The following is a 5643-nucleotide window of genomic DNA, read 5'->3' as shown; positions in this document are numbered from 1 at the left end:
TATTTTGTTAAATACTTGGAAGGCATAAAAATAAAGCATGGTAAATTGCAAGAATTAATAAAATCTATTACTACCCACTACAAATAATCAACAATAAGAACTAAAGAAAGCAAGATTAACATGAAATACCTCAAATTGAATTAAAAGAAATCAAGAGTATTCATGACATAAACATAACCCAAATGAGAAATTAACAAGGGAAGAAAGGAAAATCAAAACACTACAACAAGTAATTGTAAAGAAAACAAGATGAAAATATGGAATTAAACCTAGATCTAAGAGAGATTAACCTAATCCTAACCTAATTCTATAGAGAAGAGAGAGCTTCTCTCTCTAGAAACTAACTAAAGCATGATGAAAACTCTACACTATGACTACTTGGTACATCTCCCTTCAATCCTTAGGTTCAATTGCATTAGAAATGAGTTGGATTGGGCCTGGGAAGCTCAGAAATTCCCCCCAGCATTTTCACTTTAATAAAGTCACGTGCGAGAAACGACGCGTACGCGTCGCTTGGCATTTTGCTTTCCACGCGTACGCGTCGCCATGAGACTTCATCTCCTACGCGTGCGCGTATGTCACGCGTGTGCGTCGATGTGTGCACCCCAAATCCTTGGTTTTCTATGTGTTCTCCATTTTGCATACTTTTCTCTTCAATCCTTTGATCCATTCCTTGCCTTTTCAACCTGAATTAACTAACAACCACATCAAGGCATCTAGTGGAATCAAAGGGAATTTAAAACTAACAAATTAAAGGCCTAAAAGCATATTTTCACACTCAAGCACAAATTTAGGGAGAATCACAAAACCATGCTATTTCATTGAATAAATGTGAGAAAAGTTGATAAAAATCCTCTAAATTCAACACAATATAAACACTACAAATGGGGTTTATCAACGAGGATATCATCTATGAAGACTAAAACAAACTAATCTAGATATGGACGAAAAATGCGATTCATATAATCAATGAATACAGCAAGAGCATTAGTTAGTCCGAATGAGATAACTATATACTCATAAAGACCGTACCTAGTTTGAAAGGCAATCTTAGCTATATCTGAATCCTTCACTCGAATTTGATGGTAACACGACTGCAAATTGGTGCAGAATTTGAGAATATCAACATCTGAACTGGCAAGTGCATTGGGGGCATGGGGACCATTCCATTCTTTAGGAGTGGCACCTAACATAGGCTGAGCCATGTTAGGTGCCACTATGACAGTATGATTTGGTGTGCTTGTGCTTCATTTGGCGCCTAATTTGGGATTCAAGGCATATGGATTTGGGAGCATTCTTCATCTAGCACCTAATTTGGAGAATCCCAAGTTAGGTGCCACCAAGGCCATGCTTCCAGGAAAAAAAGTATATACTATTATATATCGTTAGAAAGCTCTTGAAGTTAGCTTTACAATGTCACTAAAACCATGTCAATTAGACCTCTGTAGCTCAAGTTATTTACGTTGGAGTACAAGGAGCTCAGGGTTGACAATATCATCCACTTTCTTCCTTTACTTCTACACAAACCCTATCAAATCCATCCAAATGCTACTTCAAATAAATCGAATTGCACAAGACTCAAAGTAGCATTTATAGTGGCTCAAAATTACTTAAATCTTGATTAAACTTAACACATTTGAATGCAAATTCACTAGGAAAAGATAAGAAAGATGCTCACGCATCACAACACCAAACTTGAATTGTTGATTTTCCTCAAGCAACCAAAACTAATACAAACTTATGATGTGAATTTGCATGAGTGATGAGCAGATATTTTATACGCTTTTTGGCATCATTTTCATATAGTTTTTAGCATGTTTTGTTTAATTTCTATTAAGTTTTTATAGATTTTAGTGTTAAATTCACATTTTTGGATTCTACTATGAGTTTTTGTGTTTCTGTGTAATTTTAGGTATTTTCTGGCAAAAATTGAGGAACTAGAGCAAAAGTTAGCAAAAGTATGATTCAGAGACAAAGAAAGCACTGCAGATGCTGTCCGGATATGACCTCATTGCACTCAGAAGAGCTTTTCTGGAGCTACAAAAGTCCAAATGGAGCGTTTTTAACCGATATAGAAAGCTGACTTCTAAAGCTTTCCATCAATGTTAATACTCCATACTTTGTTTCAGATTACAAGGTCAAAAAATGGCACCCAACGCCAGCCTTCTGCCCCGTTCCAGGCGTCCAGCGCCGAAAGGAGGATACCAGGCATTCAAATGCTCAACGAGGACCCCCTAGCTAGCATTCAACGGTCTAGAGGCCTCATAGCACATTGATCGCATCAAAGCTCAGCCCAAACACTCGCCAAGTGGGCCCCAAAACTGGATTTTACCACTAAAAGACTGTTTTACCATTTCTTATGTAATCCTTAGTCATTAGCTTAGTATTTAAAGAATTTTTACACCTCTCATTGAGGGAGGTATGCCATATTTTTGTTTCTCATTATTTTTTCTATCATTATGAGTTTATAAACCTCCTAGGTTGAGGGGAGGAGTCCTACTGAGTTATATGAATTAATAAAAATATTACTGTTTCTCTTCAATCCGTGTTTGAATTAATTCTAAGATGTATATTCATTTTTCAACATGATGAATGGAATGATCCGTGACAATCATCTCCATTTTTCATACTAAGACCGTGTGCTTGACAACCACCCGTATCTTCTTAGGTTCGTGTGAATACGTGACTGGAAAGCATGAACCGCCAGCTTGATTATACATCTCTTAGACGTCTAATCCACTACTTCGTTGGGGACTTCTCAAGACACCAGTTCAGCCGATCTACGGGGAGATTAGGGTTTCTATGGTAGAGGCTAGAATCTAAAGGCGCAGCATTTTCTGATCCGGAGGATCCGACCTTGTTTGTGGCGTTTCGAGTAGGATCATTAAGGAGACTGGATGCGCACTAACCCTGGTGTTTAGATCTGGAGGAGCATTGACGACCTCTCAGGAAAGGCATTGATCACATACAGCCTGCCATTGAAGAAATCATTCACAATTGAAGGAGACAGTAAGACCAGAGTTAATCCAGAAGGATAAAGCATCTCCAAACCTTAACCAATTTCTTATCACTGTTCACATTCCAATTCACAAAGTATTTTATACCCTTTTCTTTATTCCTTTTACTATATCAAACATTCAAACCAATTTTTCTATCCACCTGACTAAGACCTGCAACATAACCATAGCTTGCTTAAAACCACAATCCTCGTTGGATCGATCCTGACTCGCTCAGGTATTACTTGAACGACCCAGTGCACTTGCTGGTTCAGTTGTACGAAGCGTGGGCATTCGCACACCAAGTTTTTGGCGCCATTGCCGGGGAATGTTCGAGTTTGGACAACTGACGGATTATCTTGTTCCCTAGATCAGGTATTATCTTATATTTTGTTAGAGTCTTTTATTTTATTTTATTTTTCTTGTTTTTTCGAAAAAAATCAAAAACTTGTTGAAAAATATTTTTCTTTTCTTTGTTTAATCTTTGTTCTTGGTGTGAGTATTTTGTTTTCGTTCTTGTTACATTTTTCGATTTATTTAAGTCTTTCTTTCTAAAAATTTTTCAAAATTAGTTTCTTTGTTTAAATCTTGTGCCAATCTTTAAGTTTGGAATCTTCTTATGTTTTTCTTTTATAATTTTCAAAAATCTTGTTTTTGGTTTTTAAAATTTTTAAGTTTGGTGTCTTTTACATGTTCTTGTGTTCTTTGAATTTTTTGAGTTTTGTTCTTGGTGTTCTTCTTGATCTTCAAAGTGTTCTTGTTTTTCTTTTTGTTTTGATCAACAATTTTTTAAGTTTGGTATCCCTTTGTGTTTTTTCTTCAAATTTTCGCAAACTAGGTCCCTTTAGATCTAAAAATTTTAAGTTTGGTATCTTTTTGTTGTTTATCTCTTTTCTCATTAAATTCAAAAATAAAAAAATCTTTTCTATCTTTATTTTAATTAAATTTTCGAAAAATACAAAAAAATTTCAGATTTTAATTTCAAATTTTTTATCTTCTCTTATCTTAGTTTTAAATTTCAAAATTCAAATATTTTTAAAATCTCTACTTCAAATATTTTCAGTTTCTTATTTTATCTTTTCTAATTTCAGATTTTTAAATTTAAATCTTTTCTAACCTTTTATCTTATCTTATTTTCAAATCTTTCTTAATTAATTACTCATCTTCTCTCTCTTCTTTTTCAAAACTTCCTAACTAATTCTTCTCTCTCATAATTTTCGAAAAATCTTTTCTTCTTCTTTCTCTTTTATTTTCGAAATTTATTAACTAAGTTTCAATTCCTTTTAATTAATTAACCTTAATTTTCTAATTGAATAAATAAATAAAATAAAACAAAAATATTATAATTCTTATTTATCTCTTTTATTTCTAATTCTTCTCCTCTCTACTTCTATTTATTCGAATTATTCTCCTCTCTCCTCTTCCATCGTCACTTTTCTATCTTCTTCTTTCTTCACATCTCACAGGGAGTCCTCTGTTCTTGAACATAAAGCTCCCATTCTCTTCTGTTCTTGGTTTTTCCTTTTCTTGTTTATGACCAGGAACAGGGATAAAGAACCTCTCTTTAATCTTGATCCTGAACCTGAAAGGACTTTAAGGAGGAGCTTACAACAAGTTAAAGCACAACACTACAGAAGAAACCATTTAGAAAGCTTTGAACAAGGAGAGGAAGACATTGCCGAAGTTATTGGTGACTTTACCATGCCTACCTTTGACTTTTATGGCAGAAGTATCTCTGTACCTGCCATTGGAGCTAACAACAGAATTGCATGTTCCATGGACTTCCAATGGAAGATCCACATCAGTTCTTAGCTGAATTCTTGCAAATCTGTGATACTATTAAGACCAATGGAGTAAATCCTGAGGTCTATAAACTTATGCTCTTTCCCTTTGCTGTAAGAGACAAAGCTAAGATATGGTTGGATTCTCAACCTAGAGAGAGCCTCGAATCTTGGGAAAAGATGGTTAATTCTTTTCTAGCTAAATTCTTTCCCCCTCAAAGGATGAGTAAAATCAGAGTTAAAGTTTAAACCTTCAGACAAAGAGAAGGTGAATTCCTCAATGAAGCTTGGGAAAGATACAAGCAACTGATGAGGAGGTGTCCTCATGACATGCTCTAAAAATGGTCTATCGTAGGAATTTTCTATGATGGTCTGTTTGAGATGTCCAAAATATCATTGGACAGCTCTGCATGTGGATCACTCTACTTGAAGAAATTGCTTGCAAAAGCCAGAGAACTCATTGAGATGGTTGCAAACGACCAATTCATGTACACCTCTGAGAGGAACCCTGTAAACAATAGGGTCTCTCTGAAGAAAGGAGTTCTTGAAGTTGATACTCTGAATGCGATATTGGCTCAGAACAAGATCTTAACCTAACAGGTCAATATGATCTCTCAGCATTTGACTGGAATGCAAGCTGCAACTGGCAGCAATCAGGAAGCATCTTCTGAAGTAGAAACTTATGATCCTGATCAACCCACCATGGAGGAGGTGAATTACATAGGAGAATCCTATGGAAACACCTACAACCCTTCATAGAGGAATCATCATAACCATTCATGGAAGGATCAACAGAAACCTCAGCAAGGTTTCAATAACAATCAAGGTGGAATGAACTAGAATATATTCAACAACAGACCACCATT

At 35.3% G+C, this 5643-nt stretch overlaps 1 non-coding gene across 1 annotated transcript; it reads right to left on the bottom strand.

Moving 5' to 3' along the window:
- Positions 1–5005: 5005 nt before the first annotated feature.
- On the bottom strand, positions 5006–5114 carry LOC130977281 (small nucleolar RNA R71). Its single transcript, XR_009084981.1, has one exon. It is a non-coding gene; the product is annotated as a small nucleolar RNA R71 (small nucleolar RNA).
- Positions 5115–5643: the final 529 nt, after the last annotated feature.

Source organism: Arachis stenosperma, chromosome 4 (genome assembly GCF_014773155.1).
Source record: "Arachis stenosperma cultivar V10309 chromosome 4, arast.V10309.gnm1.PFL2, whole genome shotgun sequence".
NCBI lineage: Eukaryota > Viridiplantae > Streptophyta > Magnoliopsida > Fabales > Fabaceae > Arachis > Arachis stenosperma.
This window is presented reverse-complemented; position numbering and strand designations above follow the sequence as displayed.